Here is a 20,262-nt window from a genome sequence, read left to right on the forward strand (position 1 = left end):
TTCCTCGCTCGCACTATTCCTTGTCCGTGATAAGTGATAAATCGGAGTCAAAATCGTTAAAATGTTCACCTCATAATAGACATTTTCGTAAACTATAGTTCACCATTACTTTTAAATTGACGATGATAATTACAGGTACACTTACCTGTGGGTCATCTCAAAATACACTATGTCATGCTTAACAAGCGAATATAATAAGATAACAGATTTTTATTCTGAATGAAATCAGCTACTTCTTAGCCGTATTTAATTATAGAATAACTAATTGAAAAATTCAAAAATTTAAAAAAAATTAACTAGTGACAAAGCAACTTATTAATTTACGAATGTGCGTGTGTTAATTATCAGTGTTGTTCTGTCACAAGTTGAATATTTTTCGATATTTGAATTCTTTGATTTCTTATTCTTTTAATTGCATTGAAAGAAAACGTATTTTTTTTAATTCGAATTAAAGTAGAAAGTTTAAGGATCAATATCTTTTTCTACGCATTCACAATTTGATTTGATGTGGCGTCACTAACAACTAATTGCAATACATATTGTTGTATGACGTAAGAGGAGTGAAATAAGACGTATGTTCGGGTTTTATTTAACTTGGAAAACCCGGAAATTTATTGCACTATAAGTCATTATCTGTTTTAATCGTTTTAATCTGAAGAAAGCTGACTCTCAAGCCTTTAATATTTTAGAAATTTTCTTAGCCATGAATTTCTCAAATATCAACAGTTTCCTTTTAACAAGCTGCATCAATGATATGCTTTTTTGGATCAGTTTTTTTGTCGTTTGAGCACAAGGTTCGGGCTGTTGCTCGTCAGCTAGATGGTTACCCGCCCTCTTGTTACAATGCAGGACGTCTTTATTCGTCATAGTTTATTTTCATCCACGGATAACAGTTCCAACAAGGGATTTTCTCCCTGAACCATCACTTGAACTTTAGATATAGAATTGTAGACGATGCGGTAGCTACTTGTGAGGGGAACTTTGTTCTCAAATGTTTTCCCGTCACAGGTACATCACACAACCGGAGAAACAGCCAAAACCTTTTTAGACATAATGTTGTTCATGCTTTGGCTCAGATCATATCCGTGATTTCATATGTTTAACGTAATTTTTAACGTAATCAGAATGAAATTAATAGGCAAATAACCGTGTTTTTATCAACATTTTCATAATCTGGTACAGTGACCATCTTTTAAAGAATTAAGAGCACAAGTGAAAAAACTGCTAATGGCAGTGGATGCTTTTGACTAAAATTCAACGGAAATTTGCAGGTCACTAGTTTGTCCCAAGAAGCTTTAATTTTTGGGACATTGCAATGCTATGGTCAACTGGTAGAAATACCGAGCTTGACTCTCTTAAAAGGATTGTTTATAATAAAATATTTCCTAATACTGTGAAAGTACTTTTATTCGTGGGGTACCAATTTTCGTGGTTTTCGTATATGGCTTTATCCACGAATTTAACTGTCCAACGAATATAATAACTGTTGTCCAATTCCAGACATGGAAAGATCCCCATGTAGGTTTGATTACATGGATACGGTCATATAAACCAACGTACTTTAAACTAAATATACATTTTTTTTGTACAACTTCAGACCGGATTTTATCCATTTAATCTTTAAAAAATCTAAAATGTAGGACTGTTAACATTTTAATTCTCATGAGAAATAATTTTTTATCGATGAAAGTCAGATATCCGGTGATGATATGCGATAATTAAATGTTCCTTTATTCATAATTCTCATACGAAAAAAAATACTGATTTCCCTTTATTCATAATTCTCATACGAAAAAAAATACTCATTTCATTTTGGGCTTGCTTTTTTATGTCATAATATTGATTCTACAATTCAAAATATTATGCATTTGTTATTAATGAAGGACGAACAAGTGAGTGAAAATGAACACCTTATTTTACAATGCACCACAAATCGTTATAAAACAACATATGATTAATATCACGAATATTCGATTCTGAAGTCTTCAAATTCGTCACTCGATTTTTTTTTTCAGAAAACTAAAATCCACGAATTTAAGAACCCACGAACATGTATCTTTTGCTGAAACCACGAAAATTGATACCCACGAATAAAAATACTTTCACACTATATATCCTTTTGTGGCACCCTAGCTATAAACAACAACTAATACTGTGAAAACCGGACAATTTAAAGAGAGGTGTAGAAAAATTAATAATTTCATCAAAGAATACAGAGTAACTGTTGAGAAAAAAATTGAAGAATTATAGAGTTGTGCTGCTTTTGTATGCAGGCGTCGAGACTTGTTTAGTTGATTTTTGTATGGAATAAATCTTATGAATGCGGTATTAGCTTTTCAATTCATCAACATTGTCCACTTTGAGATGGCCCCTATATAATAATCTGTAAATGTCATCATCAATGTAAATATAAAAGTTTTAAACAGTTTTCGAAAATGTCTAATGCACATGTGTACTAAGTTTCAAATTGATGTGATCACCAACTACGTCTGATTAAAATGAAGACACTGTGCCCAAGCTTTGCTTACAAGGATCTTTAAACGTTCCGTTGCAAAGCTTGAACACAGGATCTGTAGGTTATTCTGATTGCAACTACGTTAACCAAAAACTTTAACCTGATAATGTACCTTTTTTCGACTATTACATTTTTAATTTCAGTGGACCGGGTTATTAGGATTGAAACCGGTATTTGGTATATGATTTACAAATTTCACATCATAATGAATGCATGTTTGTTCAGTTTGAAGTTGATGTGAGCACATCTTCATGGCGAACTTAAACCTGATACAGGACGGACAGGTGAATGAACGGATAAACAGTCGGGTGCACAGACCAGAAAATATAATGCCCAATTCTTTCGTAGACGGGGGAATAAAGTCAGTCGAAAACGTCTTAAATCACCAAATCGGCACGAAGTAAAAAAAACATAACAAAAACACAAATTGCCCATAAAAAGTATTTTGCTATTACTGAAAACTAGTTCAAAGCTCATATCAACTGATAGATAAATCATGTTTTTAGAGACTAAATTACAATGTATCTATCATTACAACGAATTTAGTGTAAAGACGTCATAGATAATCAGAGAAAAGCATAGCATTCTGCATATATATATATATATATATATATAAATAAATATCGATTTGATGTAGGGTAAAAATTGTTCAGGACTTTATCGCAATGTATACTTTGTTAAAACAAATCAGTGATCAATGTAAGCACAAATAAAGACAGTATTCAAAGATCTTACCACAGAGTTAAAATTTGTAACTTTAAGAGTATATATATTTAAAGGATCAATAAGTTTACATGGATGGTATGCAAATGTACGGGCTCTATAATCAACACTTCTGACACGTACAAAAAAGGCTGTGATATCTGTTTGTAAGAAGGTTTACACATGTACAACCAAAGCTTTGTATCTATGAAAGAATTTAGTAAGGTTTTAAGGTTGTTTTGGTAACAAAATACAAACTTAAAAAATTTACCAGTTAGACATAGATTACTTTCATCGTAATCTAAACCTTTACTAAAGACACGGGCAGAGTGAACCAGTTTGGAAATATAGACATCATAAGAAGGTGGCGAAGGAACACAACCGTCCAAACCAGTAAAATAGAGAATGAAAAATCGTCTCTTTTGTCGTGAAACAAAATTATAACAATCTAAAGTAACATCCCTTTTGTAAATTTCCGAAACATCATTAGAGAAAACTTGATTATTTAAAGCAACATAACGGTAAGTGTCATTTAGATATTTTAATCCGTCGACATTTCATTTAAAAATTTTAAAAAATGAAATGTAGACGGATCTTAACTAATTTTGGCTGTAAATTGTGATTCATTGTAATACTGGAACAAGTCGGATATTAAATCTGATCAATGACTTACTCTTAGTGATATTATTTAACACAATGTTTCTTTCAGCCAGTTGAAAATCTTGCGGCTAATATTACCTCACCTGTTAAAACTAGGAATTGAACTCTTCAAGGCTTTGCAAGTTGCTACTAATCATATATTCACAACAAAACGTGCTGGCTAAATAGTAATAATAAAAAAGAAAATTATAACTATAAAAACACAATTTCCGTATAAATAGTGTTATCATTTTGCTCTTTAAATCGCACAAGATGAAGTAAGTAGGCTAAATGAGTTTTCTGTAATAATAGTGGTTTGAAATATTGCTATGGGAATACATTCCTCACGTACCAAACTCAATACATTTTTCTACTGGCTGTATAGGTTTTTAAAAAACACTCAAATTCTCTGAATATATAAGCATCTAGTTCAAAGAAGTTCATGAAAAAAAAATTAAACGAAATCGATTGATTTGGAGCAAAGATGAACATGTTTGGATTCCATTAACTAGGTCAATCCAACTGACCTTATTTCGATATCAACATTGAAGGAGGAGAATACAGGGAGACGAACGCTGATGTATGTACAAACTTCGAAACGATCTGTCCTTAAATTTTGTTTATTATCTAGTAACAGATGATTAAGAACGTGTTTGTCTTTTCGTGCTCATTCGGTATTTTGCATGTTTGCCATGGCGTTGTCAGCTTCTTTCGATGTATGTGTTTTGAATATACCCTTGGTGTCTTTCACCTCGTTTCTTAGATTGTTATTGTAAACATATTTTCCGTATTTTTTACCTTAACATGCATAACTTTTAAATCGTTATATACACACAAACACAATATTTAATGTTGAAATGTCCCGTAAGAATTCAGTGCTCAAAAAAATAATTGTGAGAAATATATGCAGAATTCCGGAAATCGTATCATTCTTTAATTAAAACAATTTGTGGAATACTCTGAAAATTAATGTATTCAAAAAGCTTTGGCTTTTGTCTGCACACGTTCAATTGTATCAATATTCCAAGAATATACCAAGAACTAACGGCATCCACTGAAGCACAGGCTCCTGACTTGGGACAGACACATAAAAGACTATGGCGGGGTTAAACAATTTTGTGAGCGCTCATCCCTCCCCCTAACCTGGGACATGGGTGTAATCACACAACATAAGAACAAACTGTAGAAATCAATAGCTATTGGCTCAACCCAAGAGATCAGTACGAGGTACAAAAAACAACAACAGATATAAACACAAAATAGAAACAAAGCACCGAAATAAGAGTACTCGCAGTTATTGAAAGCTATAGTTCAAAGTCAATTAGAAATAACAAATAAATTCTGTTTTCCCAGACTAAAGTATCAATCAGTACTCATCCAACGCATTTAGTGTAAATACTTTATAAACAGTATGAGAAACGAACGACCCTGTACCATTAATAAGTATGGTTACCAACATCGCAAACAAAATATTGATTGTTTTTACCTTTATTATTGGAAGAGTTACTTTTCTGTTCTTCCCGCTTCATCAGTTTACATACTGTTATTTGAACATCGGTAAATCGCTGTTGCCTAAATCGACCTTTTGTAACATGTGCTTATACTGTATAATGTTTCATCTTTAAAATCAATCGCTGTAAATACGCTGAAGGTTGAAATTGAGTTTAAATTACGTTCAAATATCAATGAAAACAATATTTTTCACTACTTTAATAGTGACATCACATAATTTCCAGATTCTGATTACATATTTATTTATCAATTAGTTTAACATAGTTTTGAAAGGCTTGGATATAAATACTTTTGTAATTTCAAGGAAAAATTTTTTTTTCATGCCTCCTCCTTCGACAAAGTGTTTTCTCCTTTTTACTAAATTTTATTTACACTTTGAAAATTTAAATATGTAGATGAACAATTTTCCTGTTATGTACGATCATTGCGTAGTTTGCAAACTTCAGCTTTCCAGATCCGTTTTTATTCCCTGTAATCAATAATTACTAACAATTAGCAAAGTCGGGCTCCTTTGCGAGACGCTTCTTACATTATTATTGATGAATTTGGCTAGTTTTTTTAGATCTCTTGTGCTCATGTAACTCCTATGGTTTAATGTATTTTTACATACCTGGCTATCAGCTTTGAGCGTTTGACGAGGGTAAATCAAGGAAAGCGCTTCGGACGCACGAAATGTATAGTGATATTTCATTTACTACCACTTAGTCGATACCAATGCTGGTACTGACATCATTTATAACATATTATTCTAAAATTTCCCATTGTTAAAGTGAGGCAAAACATACGTATATCAAAGGGATAACTCATAAGTTAGAAAAATACTAAGAAACTAAGGTTTCAACTCCCTCAGGCAAAATTGACCTGGTTAGGTGAATGCAGCTAATCTTTTTAGGTCCCTAACATTTTTACGTTTTGTTACATCATTGAATTTCAAATGTTTTGGTCTGAGTGTTTATTCGGACGAACGAAATTTATAAACTATTATTTGCAGTTTTAAGTGTTAACTCAAGTTGCCCTGACACAGTTTTATAAATACATTGCCTAGGAAATTCAATTATACGCGTTATCGATTGATTTATAGAACCAAGAAAATATTTGTTCAAACATAGGACTCCTTAATTTTACCGCATGCTTACAATTACCAAAGAATTCAAAATTAAGTTTACCCCAATGGAGAAGGTTATTTTACTGAGCAATTATAAAAACATAATTAATATTGGTCATCATGCTTTATTTGACTTAAACAATTGATTGGTAAGATTTAATAATAACCACAAGGACTATTATCAACTAATATAAGTAATGCTAAATTCCTGTAAGCGCTACAGTAAAATACAAAAAGAGAGCCGTGCTTTTTCTCTCTTTTTGTGCTTTTTTTGCAATTTGTTTTAATTTTTAATGCTGATTTTTTAAGATTTAATAAAGATATTTTTAAACTTTGTGTTAAGTTACAAACAACTTTTGTCAGAAAGCGAAGAGAAAACTTAAACGGCGAAAGATTTGGAGGGTCCTGGTATTATCGTTAAACATTCTTCGGACTCGGACTTCTTTTAAACTGAGTTTTACTGTGTGTATTGATATGTGTTTCTTTTTTGTACATTGACTAGAGGTATAGGGGTAGGGTTGAGATCTCACAAAACATGTTTAACCCCGCCGCATTTTTGCGCCTGTCCCAAGTCAGGAGCCTCTGGCCTTTGTTAGTCTTGTATGTTTTTTAATTTTAGTTCATTTATACGTTTTGGAGTTTAGTGTGACGTCCATTTTCACTGAACTAGCACACAATTTTATTTAGGGGCCAGCTGAGGACCACCTCCGGGTGCGGGATTTTCTCGCTGCATTGAAGACCCATTGGTGGCCTTCGGCTGTTGTCTACTCTTTGGTCGTGTTGTTGTCTCTTTGACATATTCCCCATTCCATTTCCATTCTCAATTTTATTTTACTTACCTGTAGAATGGATGCAAACAAATAAAATCCCGAGATGAAAAGGGAACGGGCAATGGAGTACATGTTTTATAAATGCTTATACTTATTAAATATGCCGATCTTTGCAAACCTGTATCAACAATTTGAATAGATTTATTGTTATTGTCTGGTATTATTTGGATAGATTTATGGTTATTGTCTGGTATTATTTGGATAGATTTATGGTTATTGTCTGGTATTATTTGAATAGATTTATGGTTATTGTCTGGTATTATTTGGATAGATTTATGGTTATTGTCTGGTATTATTTGGATAGATTTATGGTTATTGTCTGGTATTATTTGGATAGATTTATGGTTATTGTCTGGTATTATTTGGATAGATTTATGGTTATTGTCTGGTATTATTTAGATAGATTTATGGTTATTGTCTGGTATTATTTGGATAGATTTATGGTTATTGTCTGGTATTATTTGGATAGATTTATGGTTATTGTCTGGTATAATTGGGTTTTTTGATAGTATTAAGCAGTCCGTTGGTTGTTTCTTTGAAATAGTTTCATATTCTATCATACCGGCATCTTTTATAGCTTCTATGCAGCATGATGTTTGCTCATTGATGAAGGCCATATTTTCACCTCGTTTGACAATCATACCACTAATCCTTATTTTTATATGATTTATTGAACAGTTCATTGTATTGACACACTACTATTAGATTGATTAGTATCTATTTGTTTTGTCGAACAGGCAGCGTTATTATCAATAGAATTTATTATGAAGATGTTATGTATATGTTGTAAATTCAGTCGATCATATGAAATACTAACTCAGCTATAATAAAGGACACATAATCTTAAAATCTGCCAATTAGCGTAATGACACAAACATATTCTTAAAATCGATGACAGAAATCCTTACAGTCTATTTTTTAAATGATATTGTTCATTTGTTGTTAATTCAGTCGACCAACTGAATACATTTTGTCAAGTCGGGACCTTTTATAGCTGACTATGCGGTATGAGTTTTGCTCATTGTTGAAGGCCGCACGGTGATCTATAGTTGGTTACATCTTCGTTATTTGGAATCTGGTAAATAATTGACGCATTGACAACCTTACCACATTTCCTCACTTGTAAATTTTGTTATGAATAGAAGGAGAATTATTATACACTTAAAATAATAGAATCCTCATCCTGCTTTTAAGGAATAAAATAAAAAAATAACAAAACAAAACAGAATGTACTTGGAATGTTAATCTTAAACACTGTGTACTCTAAGTATGAGGTAGATCATATCATATTTACATTTACATTTAAACCGATATAAGTCTTTCGAATTTAATTTGGCATAAACATTCACATTTAAATCGATATTAGTCTTTTGAATTTAATTTGGCAAAACAACTTTCACATTTAAACCGATATTGGTCTTTTGAATTTAATTTGGCATAAACATTCACATTTAAACCGATATAAGTCTTTTGAATTGTATTTGGCATAAAACTTTTAATCAGAAAAATCTTAATGAAATGATGGTAAAAAGAGATCATTCTATACTATGGCTTATCTGATCTTAATAATAAGTCATTGTGTTTTTTATACAATTTACAGTATTATATAGTCAGTACAAATGTACCAAATACAATGCATAAATTCAACAACCAGCTTTTTTTGGACCGAAAAAAAGATAAAGTTAAAATAAATACTAGTACTCTAATATGTGACTATTCATCCGATGATATAAACATAATAGCTATTTTCTACCGTGACTCAAGCTGGGTATCAAGTTTTCTTAAATGAATTATCAAAAAATGGGTTTAATACCAAACTTGTATTTTGAATATGTCAAGAGATAATATCTATGTTTTAAAAATAAACTAAGACCCTGCCAATTTAAAATTTTCTGAACGTTGAAATGAAATAACAAAATTTTAACGTTAATGTTTGGTACAAGGAGGCAGGGAATAATATATATCAAAAAAAAAAAAAAAAAAAACCCAAAAAAAACAACTTATTTCACAGATGCAAATATGAAAAAGAATAAGAATTTGTTCTTAATGGAACAGACATAAAACAAACAATTACTAATGCTAAAAGTGATAAAGAGTTACATCATACATATAAACGATGAAACTCATCTAAAAGAAAAAAGTAATGAATATACTTTTTTGAAAAATTTCAAGCCATGCAAACTACATATATGAACCTACAGTGAAATACAATCGATACTGATGGGACTACTTTGCAAACTTAAGAGAGCAAAGTCAATAAAAACTAAAGGTGTAATACCACCATTAACTCTTTGTTAAATTTGCACTTTTCAAAACATTGTGCAGAATTTATCTTTAAATTGTTTAAAATAAAGAAATACTTAGCATGAGTAAAGTTTTATCCTGTCTAGTACTATAGACAAAATTTCACATAACATTTCATTGCATATAAGAAAATAATCATCACTGGAAGTTAACCAATCAAACTTTCATCCTTTTTTTTCCTGTATACAAGCTTTAGTAACCATGTTACCTCAAGTTTCCAAAATATTCTATAGAAACACCAAATCAAAAAATAATAGTGCTTTGAAACAACCAAGACATATGTTTATGACTCAGAATTTTTTTACTGCAATGAAATGTAGAATTAATTTCCTACAACTGTCAAATTCAAGGGAATATTTTTTTCGACCCTTTTTCGTATGCAACCGGATGTGATGTACTATGATTTGGTGGTATTACACTTAAATAGAATTCTAGTTCAAAAACAGAAAGTAAATGATTGAGAAATCAACTTGCATATTCCTGAAAACAGAGATAAGCACACATACTTTCCCGAGAATTATTAAATTAAAACATTGGACCTCAAATGGCTATTGGTACTTTACGGAACGGAACGAAACGGAACGGAACGGAATTTCATTTAAGGTATCCATAGGGGGCATCTATCAAAATTTCGAAAAATCTTTAAAACAAAACAAACTTTAAATTTCGCTGTTTACAGTTTTCAATATACAGATAACACAATTGTATACTAAATCTCATCTTTATATGTAAAATGTGTAATAATGTATAACATCGGGAAATATCCTGTAGATGTACATTCATGTCCTGATAAATTATCATGAATTTGACGTATTGGCAGGTCAGAGAATAAAGTCTTACTCCTTTCATTCATTATGATATCTAAGAAAACAGACCTCCCGTCGTCCTTTCCGGCGATGATTAGAAACATTGATTCTAATTTTAACTTTTTAAATTTGTTATTCCGTTCCGTTCCGCAAAGTACCAATTGCTCTGAGGAATTGGTATTTAACGGAAACAGACATCTATGTAAAAATCTTTTATTTCACGTTCAATGGGATAGATAAAGTGAGATGATATCATCTCCATAGTGGAACGAGAAGTTAAAAGATATTGCTTGTTTTGATTCCACCTTCTTAAGAAGCACCTGTATGAAAAAAAATGAAAACAACAAGTTATAAATTTTATGCGTCCGAAGCGCTTTTCTGGATTTACCTTCACCAGGAACGCTCAAAGTCGAATATTTGAAAGTCTACCTCATATGAATAAAGGAACAAGTCAGCAAGAACAGGAGCACAGTTAACAAATATATTGACATCAAGCATCTTGAAAATGTCAGTTTCAGAGATTTTTTTTGGTTGAGGTATGATTCATCCCTATACCATGGAATACATATTTATTTATTTCCAAAGTCGCATTACATACTGGTTGAATTCATCCTTATATACAGCAAGCATTCAATTTTGACCTATTTTTCTCGAGCATATCTACTTTTCAGTTGTTATGGGGTTAAATTTGTCAATCTAATATCAATTTCATTTTCTTTTAGTTTTTAGACACAACCATACATATCCTTTTCTAGATTTAGACATTTCAATTTCTAAAGGGAAACTCCATACTAAAATTTACGACAAAAGAGACGATTTTTCATTCCCTATTGTTAATTTTCCTTTTTTAGACGGCGATGTGCCTTTGGCTCCATCATACGGTGTTTATATATCCCAACTCGTTCGGTATGCCCGTGTGTGTAGTGATGTCATAGATTTTAACGAACGTAATCAATGCATCACTGGTAAATTATTAAGTCAGGCATTTCGTTACCATAAATTACTTAAAACTTTTACTAAATTCTTTCATAGAGACAAAGATTTGATTAGTAAATTTGGCTGTACATGTAGAAAACTGATTAAAAATGGTATTTCACATCCTAAATTGTATGGTAATATTGTACTTAAAGCGCGGAAATCATTATGTGATCCGTGTAAACTCATCGAACCTTTAAACAAACTTATTAGTAATGGTTATCGTACCAATGTTGTAATTAGATCTCTGAATATAGTTTACATTGGCACTAATATCGATTTTGTCATTAGCAAATTAAAACATAACTAAATTTGTATTTTCTTTTCAAACGGGGTGTATAGTGACACACACACGTTCATTTTTATCTATAAAGAAGTCACTCCTAACTATCCTACTACCTGGGATGTATTTTAGTTGATTTTAGTCTCTGATGCATGATTTTTTATTATTAATTGTTTTGGCTTTTAACTAGCTGTCAGTAACTGCGAGTACTCTCAAATCGTACTTTCTTTTTAATTTGACCTGTTGATACTATTTGTAATGCTTTTTTGTTATTTAATGTTAACATGGGTCTTGTCTATATACCAGCTTTGATTATCTGGTATTACTACACATTTTCACTTCTTCGTACTATGAACATCAAAATTATTTCATTTTTCCTTAGATGCTGTTCTTGGACCTGTACAGGAAGTTTTATCTAGCACTAATTGTATAGTTTTATTGTTGATATTCACCCCATATGTACCAAGTGTTAGATTAGTTTTATTGATATCAAAGAGATTTTATACACACAGGAGAAGAATACTTAACAACGAAATTATTTTCATTTACCTGTGTATAATATGACGCAGGTTTCTTCAAAAGTGATGATTTTCTAAAGATTAATTGACATTTCACAGTGATATCATACTTTAACTTTGTTAAAACCTGTTTATTTACTTTTGACTTTAATTATTTATCCCTTGTAATTTTTTATTAACTGTGTATTTGCATTCAGGTGTCACAGGTCAAATTTATTCGTTCTTTGTGCGTTAACTTAAGTTTTTTGACTGAGTTAAGCCTTCCAATTGATATTTTATAGTGTGTTTTTCTATGTTGTGATGTTATACTATTGTTTCAGAAAAGGGAGAAGGTTTGGTACCATTAAAACGTTTAATACCGCTGCAAATGTTTGCACCTGTCCTAAGTCAGGAATCTGATTACAGTAGTCGTCGTCTGTTTATGTAGTTCATACGTGTTTCTCGTTTCTCGTTTTTATATAGACTAGACCGTTGGTTTTTCCGTTTGAATGGTTTTACACTAGTAATTTTTTGGGGCCCTTTATAATAGCTTGCTGTTCGGTGTGAGCCAATGCTCTGTGTTGAAGGCCGTACCTTGACCTATAATGGTTTACTTTTATAAATTGTAACTTGGATGGAGAGTTGTCTCATTGGCACTCATACCACATCTTCCTATATCTATATATATTATATATAAATATAAACGGTATATCCTATTATAACATGTCCTTCCTTGTTTCGAACACATATGTCAATATTCAACATGTTGGAGGGTATATCATTTTACTAACTAATCAATGATAATGTTCAGATAAATACATAATATGTGACAAGATGAAAATATATCAATTTCTATCGTGAATAAGTTTAAAGCCAATATAGGTAAGTTAAATCTTTACAATGTTTAAAATGTATGTATACTAACGCTTTACGTTTCAACATAATCTTTTAGCAAAAATGGCCGCGTTTAACAAAGAAATTATTTTCCGTACTGATAAATCTGAGCAAATGACAAAATTTAAGGCATGGATTACCTTGCATATCAAAAAGTTAAAAGCATTTTGTATTTCAGAATTTGTTTTTTAAAGAGCCTGTAATTCAGCGGTTGTCGTTCGTTCATGTCTGTCATATTTGTGTTTCGTACATTGTATTATTGTAAATTAGGACGTTAGTTTTCTTGTATTAATCGTTTTTCATGTTTCGTGTCGGGGTCTTTTTTCACTACCCTAGTAAGCAGCACTTGTGTGTTGACATGAATTATCATTGATATGATCAAATAATAAATTAACATAAATTTGAATTGTTCAAAATACTAAGGATTTTCTACCCTAGGAATAGATTACCGTAGCTGTATTTGGCAAAAGCTTTCGGAATTTTGGGTCCTCAATGCTCTTCAACTTCGTACTTTAATTGTCATTTCAACATTTTTGATTTGAGCGTCACTGATGAATCTTTTGTAGACAAAACGCGCGTCTGACCTACAAAATCATAAGCCTAGTATCTTTGTTGAGTTTTTTTAAGGCTGACTAAACGGTATGGGGTTTTCTCTTTGTTGACCACCAAACCACATCTCCTTTTAGTTTAATTATCATAATTTTAATTGCATACTTTTGAAAGGTTCCATTACACAACTTAAGTTGACTTCAACTATGCAAGTGTAAATTTTATGTGCATATCTCGAATATGAGGAGGGACAAAGGGATTCATTGTTTTAAAAAATAAATGGTTTATAAAAGACTATGCGCAATCGCATATTTAATATTTTGTGCAAATGATACTAGGTAGTTTGAAAAGTGGTGCCAATGAGTACTGGCGGAACAAGGACCCATCTTTGTCGCAAACGAATTTCTCCCTGCAATCTAATATACCAACATTTAAAAAAATAAGTATTCAACCTAGAAGGTAAAGTAGTCAGTTTATTTAACCATCTGAAAATTACTCTTACAAAATTAGAGAATGATGAAAGCTATGAATCGCTTTGACCCTAACTCTTAGTCTGTCTATATAACATTCAAACTGAAGCAATACATGTTTATGCATTTTTATACCTAAATTTTAAAATGTGTGCATGGGTTGAATGATGAAAGGAACAAAATAATAACAAATGAATACTGTTTTACTATGCATGATCAAAATATGAAGTATTGTTTCAGCATCTGCCATCAGATTTTGTACGATAATAATTCAGTTCAGTTCAGTTCAGTTTCTTGTATATTCCTCTATTAATTGTGGAGCACTACCCATAGGGTATAATTGTAACAAATATATACACCTTAAAACATAAGGAAACATTTAATTATGTTCAGATGACTGAATTTAGGCAATAATAATTACTAAATAATTAATATTATAATTAATTCATAGGATTGTCATAATAAAATTTTAAAAATAATATTCATAATGTGCTGAGGTGTAAGAACAAGTTAAGTAAGAACTGGATATATTTACAAATAAGAATTTAGAATTTAAGTGGTCTTAAATTAAACTTTCTTATAATTGTTAGTTAAAGGTGCTATACGTACATCAGAATTTATGAGAAGGTTATTTTATAAGACTTATGTAGAAGGGTTGGGGTTTAGAACAATTCACCATATAGACATAAGTTTACCTTCACAGTTTAAAATTACCTTATTTCGGATCTTATCATTATTCTTTAAAGGTACTTGATATATTAAAACTTTGCAAAAAAAATTAATTTAAGTCCTAATAAGTCATAAAATAGTAAGATGGTAAAGTAGGGAACTATTTTATTTTAAAAAAGTTTACTTATACTTATACTGTACTTGTGTTCAAGTTTTTTATCCTTTTTGTGCGCAGCATGTGCATCTCGTAGCACATATTTCTAGCCAGAGTTTCAATGTTTTCATACACAGTTGAGTAACAGTTTATGTCCTTGCTAGTACAGTCCATTATGAACTGCAGTAAATTCCCTTGTTGTATGATCTTTTTGCATGTTGAGGTATCAATTTCATCCATTGTCTGTTCGATTTTTGAGCAATATTTAGATCTTATTTGCTCCAATTCTTTGCAGCGTAGAATAAACTGTTCTAGATCTTCATTTTCCTGTTCACAGATTGTACATATCGGGTTAACTTTCGGATCGAACTTAGCCCTTTTGGCTTGTAATATGTACGTTTGAGTACTTATTCTTGCTTTTATTTCTCCTGCCTTTACATCTTTACTATTGTTTTTTACGCTTTTCCATATATTGTGTGCTTCATTTAATGGATTGTTCTGTATCTCTATGTATTTAAGTGATGTTGTTTCCATTTTTTCATAATGACATTCGATTTTCTTAAGTGGTTTTTCTATGTAGTAACTAAATTTCAAATTGTATTTTGATAGAGTTTTTTCCACTCTGTTGATAAAGTCTTTTCCTCTTTGGTCTGAGAATGCTATTTGTCGACGCAGAATTTCACATTCTATGGTTCCTGAATTTCGAACAATATTCATGAAGAAGGTAAGTAGATTTTTGTCTAATGTGATGGCAATAGGTTCTGCTCCTACCAGGTTATAGACAGCCATATTTGCTGTATTATTTGGAAGCCCTTGAATTTGTCGGAGGATTTTTCTCTCTGCCAGTTCTAGCATATCCTCTTCTTTTGCAAGTAAGTTCATCACCTCAAGTCCGTAGATGCTTCTTGGTAATGCATATGTTCCCCATAGCTTGTATGCGACCATGGGTGAGAATCCCCTTCTGACATGTAAAACGGCTCCGAGAAGGCTGTATATTGTTGCCCTGCCGGTTCTTATTCTTTCTGAGATATTTGCCCGATTTTGCTCGTTTCTTTTGATATCTAGATGTTTGGTTTCATTGGTTATATTGATGTCGTCGTCTTCGAATTGCAGTGTTGATATGTTTGAGCCTTTTGCATTGTATAAAACAGCTTCAGATTTAGTTGGATTGATTTTAACTAGATCTCTGCTTGTATGGTGCTGTACTATGTCTAATATTCCTTGTGCGTCTGCAGTACTATTTGCCAGGACAGCAATGTCATCGGCACATGTGGGTGCAGGGACTTGTATATCACCAATACATGCTCCAAGTCCACTTTTTAAAATGCTATCTAGTACGACGTTGTTGTAGCATTTATACAGTGTCGTAGATAGTTTTGCACCTTGTTGAATTCCTTGTAACACCATTACATCTTCTGTACATTGACCTTCCCGTTTAACCTTAATGCTCATGCCTTTATACAAGTTTCTCAGTAGTATCCAGAGTTTTCCTTTTATTCCATAATGGTACAGCTTGTGGAATAGTATTTCATGGTTTAGTTTGTCAAATGCTTTTTCTGCATCAAGAGTTATTAAAATCATCAGTATCTTTAATTTCTTACTTTCTTCGATTGCTTCTGATGTGAGGAAAGCTGCGCATAGTGATGACACTCCTTCTGTAAAGCCTCTTTGCAAGGAGTTTTGTATGTTATTAAATACAGAGTCAACTCTATCCTTCAGTATACTTTGTAATTATATTTTTGCAAAGGTTTTAGTCACAGTTATTCCTCTATAGCTAGATGGTAATGTTTTGTCTTTTTCTTTCTTTAGGATTGGTGTAAGAATCCCTGTCTTTAGGAAGATTGGTACATCCAGATATGTTAAAATTAAATTTAGCAAATGTACTATAAAGGGAGTTAACTCATCCATCCCATATTTGTAGTGTTCTGCCGAAATTCCATCCTCATCCGGTGCTTTTCCTGCTTTAAGTTTTACTATAGCTTTATTAACCTCCTTTACATTGACATGAGCAATGCCTTGACCTTTTTTCCTTTCTATGGATTCTATTATATTGTTTTGTATTTCTACAAGCTCTAGCTTTTCAGTGTCAAAATTTTCCTCTAATGTTGGCGTAGCTAGTTGTTGGAAATGTTCTTGCCAAATGTTCATCATGCTTGGTCCATCTTCTGCAGTCTTTTCATTCAGTTTCAGTATCTTGGTGTTAGTAAGTGGTGTTTTTCTTTGCATGTTAATAAGCTTGTAAAAAAGTTTTGTGTCTGCAGTTGAAGCTTTCATAATTTTTCCCGCTGTTGATTCTCTCTGAGAGGCATAAGCTTGTCTTTGTGCTTTTCGAAGTATTCTTTTTGCAGCTGTCATTTTGATTTTGAGCTCGTTACTTCTTTCTTGAGGTGCTCCATGTTGCCTCCATACTTTATATGCATTTTTTGATTGCTTTGATGCTTTTTCTATTTGTTCATTCCATATCGCCTTTCCCTTTGATTTGATTTTGATTTTTCTTCTATACTTTGGGATTGCCGCTTCTCCGGCTTTATGTAGCAATTTTTCTAGATCAATGATTCCTTTTGATTTTTGCATGATGTTTGGTAGATCTTTATTGATGATTTCCTTATAAATTTGATGGTCACAGTCAGTCCATTTAGGTTTTGCTATGATAGTTGTTGCTTTTTCCCTTACTTTTTTCAGTTGGCTATTCAGTGTCAGAATAACAGGTACATGGTCCGAGGTATTCTCTGGGTCGGTATCAAGGACATCAATTTGTCTGATTTTATTTATCATTTCCGAGTTACTTTTGAAGAGGAAGTAATCAATTTGTCCTTTCGATTTACCATTCTGGTGATAAAATGTTTCTTTTAATGGGCATTTCTCAGTATTTCCTATACATTTTTCCTTGCAGAAAGTTTGTAGAATTTTATCATGAGGTGTAGAGCTTCTATGGAGTGACCCGTTCATGTCTCCACATACTATAATTTCGTGTGTATCTTTATATTTCTCTATCATTTCATCAAAGTGTCTTTGTATTCGATATCTGCATTTTTGTTATCTGATGGCATATATACATTTATAAGACATATTGGTTTGTCTCCTTGTTGAATATGTATGGCTTGTATTCTATTTCCACCGTCTATCAGTTCCTTTATATTTTCATTAATTTCCTTTTTCCAGATTATGGCTACTCCACCATATCCTCTTTTCATTGATACGTTGAAATCAGGGTCGTCATTATCATCAACGCTTTTAGCTATGTATCCGCTATTTTCAGCAATTTCAGCTATGATTTTCTTTTCCGCATTGAAGAGCCAGTGTTCTTGAATGCATAACACCTGTACATCCCTTAACAAGTTTTTGATATAGAGAGCGTTTGACTTCACATTTTGTACATTGAGTGTACCTATAATGATATCCTTCCTTTTATCTTGTTTGATCGGCCGCTGCCTAAAAAATGATTTGGTTTCTTTCTATTCCCATCTTCTTTTGTTTCTTTTGTTTCTAGATTGTCAGCCTGAACTAGTCCCTTTAGATGCTTAGGACCACCAACATTAGCCCCCCTTTGAGAGGGAAACTTCTGATGACAGTCCGCTTCCAGCGGGGCGTCCCCACTAGAAGCCGTTATTATAAGACCAGTTCTGGACGTGACTTCTACTTGATGGTTTACTTCTGTATGCGTTTTATCTTCCTTATTTTTCGCAGTAGTCAAAGCAGCTGAATTTGTTAGATTGATGTTCATTCTAGCTTATTCTGTTGGTTCTTTGTCTATTTGGTTGATATTATCAGCCTGATTTGTGTGTTGTTGTAGTTGATTTTGTCTTTCAATTTCTTCTGCCTGACTTTGTTTAGCTATTACTGGCATGTTTGTTCTTTGGTCATGGAATCTTTTATTGATGTTTCTTTGACTTTGTTCCTTTCTGTTTGTCTGTTGTTGACTATATCCTTGGTGGTAATTTATATTTTGTGGAATAGGTTGTGGAGCTATCCTATATTGCTGTCTGTATAAATGTGCATTTTGTATCATGTTTGTGTTGATACTGCCAGTTGGTATACCTCTATAGCCAGTGTAATGTTGGCTGCTTTGGCCATTTGCAATCAATCTCGCGTCATTCTGACATTAACATTCATTTCATTTTGAAATGTAACATTCATGATGACACGAGCTTCCACAATAAAGTGCACAGGTAAATAAAAGAAAAAACTTGATAGAAATCGTGTTTTCATGAATCTAGCAAAAAAAAGTATTGAATGCTTCTTTTAGTAATTTTATAGGGTTGTAAAAGCGTTGACCGTGTGCACATTTTTAGAATGTACTTCGGTCAACGCTTTTACACCCCAATAAATTTACAAAAAGAAGCATGCAATTCTTAAGTGTTTCATTGTTTCGACACGATGTCATATTAAGAAATAGGAGTGTGATTAAATAAATTCCCTTTTCTGTTTGATTTGTATTGTGCATATTATAATTTATCAGTAATTATTTGACTGGTCTCTTCAGGTTTTTGTCTTTTAATGATGCAGAGTGATGTCTAGATATTTCGTCGTTTATGTTGATTTATTCATAATTCAACCGCACGGAATGGTGGTTTTTCATTTATAAAATCCGTATAGCTTTCTTTGATGTCTTCGTTGGTGATTTCGTGAAGGCATTTTTCTCTGTCATTGATATTAACTTGTATTGGTGTTGAAAGCTTAACGTCCCCAAAATTATCGAATTAGTTAGGTTATCTAATACCTAATTGAACGATAAGACTGTGTGTTTCGATAAGGGGAGTTTGGTCTGGTTGTTGTCTCGTTGACACATTCCCCGATTCCATTATCGATTCTACTTAAATATAACATAATAAATGATCGTATTTCATACTAACGAATTACGTATGGCATATAAGTTTTCCTAATTACAGTTTCTACCTATCTCTTATAGTTTTCATGGGAATGGGTTTTCAACTGTTTTTTTATAGTTTGTTTTCATGTTGTGCCGTTACACTACTGTCTCAGGCTATGGGAAAGGTTGGGCGCCCGCAATCATGTTTTACTCTGTATGAGCCTGTGATTGCCTGGTTGTCGTTTATTGCTGTATATCATATTTGTTATTTCGCATATTTTGATTATATGTGACTGATGTACTTATTTTTCTATCTAACAAGTAGCATTTGTAGTCTCGGCAGCTGTCTCTCCCTGAGTGCGGGAGGTTTTCTGTTCAACAACCCAACACACTCATTCGAGATTAATATTTACCTCTATTACATTAGCACGTATTATTTATGAGTAAAATTGGAGCATATGTCAATTTGGCTCGGATTCACAACAATGTCTCCTGGTAGACTTGACATATTGCCAACATACGCTCGCCGTATCAGGCTAGAACAAATC

At 32.3% G+C, this 20,262-nt stretch overlaps 1 protein-coding gene across 1 annotated transcript in view; it reads left to right on the forward strand.

Annotated features, from left to right (window-relative positions):
* The first annotated feature begins 12,994 nt into the window (after positions 1 to 12,994).
* Positions 12,995 to 20,262, forward strand: part of LOC127706815 (galactoside alpha-(1,2)-fucosyltransferase 2-like) — a 76,901-nt gene continuing 69,633 nt past the window's right edge. Inside the window, exon 1 of the mRNA XM_052211499.1 lies at positions 12,995 to 13,050. The gene's annotated coding sequence lies outside the window, so the exon portion shown is untranslated. The remainder of the gene's footprint in view (positions 13,051 to 20,262) is intronic.

This window comes from Mytilus californianus, unplaced genomic scaffold (genome assembly GCF_021869535.1).
Source record: "Mytilus californianus isolate M0D057914Y unplaced genomic scaffold, xbMytCali1.0.p SCAF_6, whole genome shotgun sequence".
NCBI lineage: Eukaryota > Metazoa > Mollusca > Bivalvia > Mytilida > Mytilidae > Mytilus > Mytilus californianus.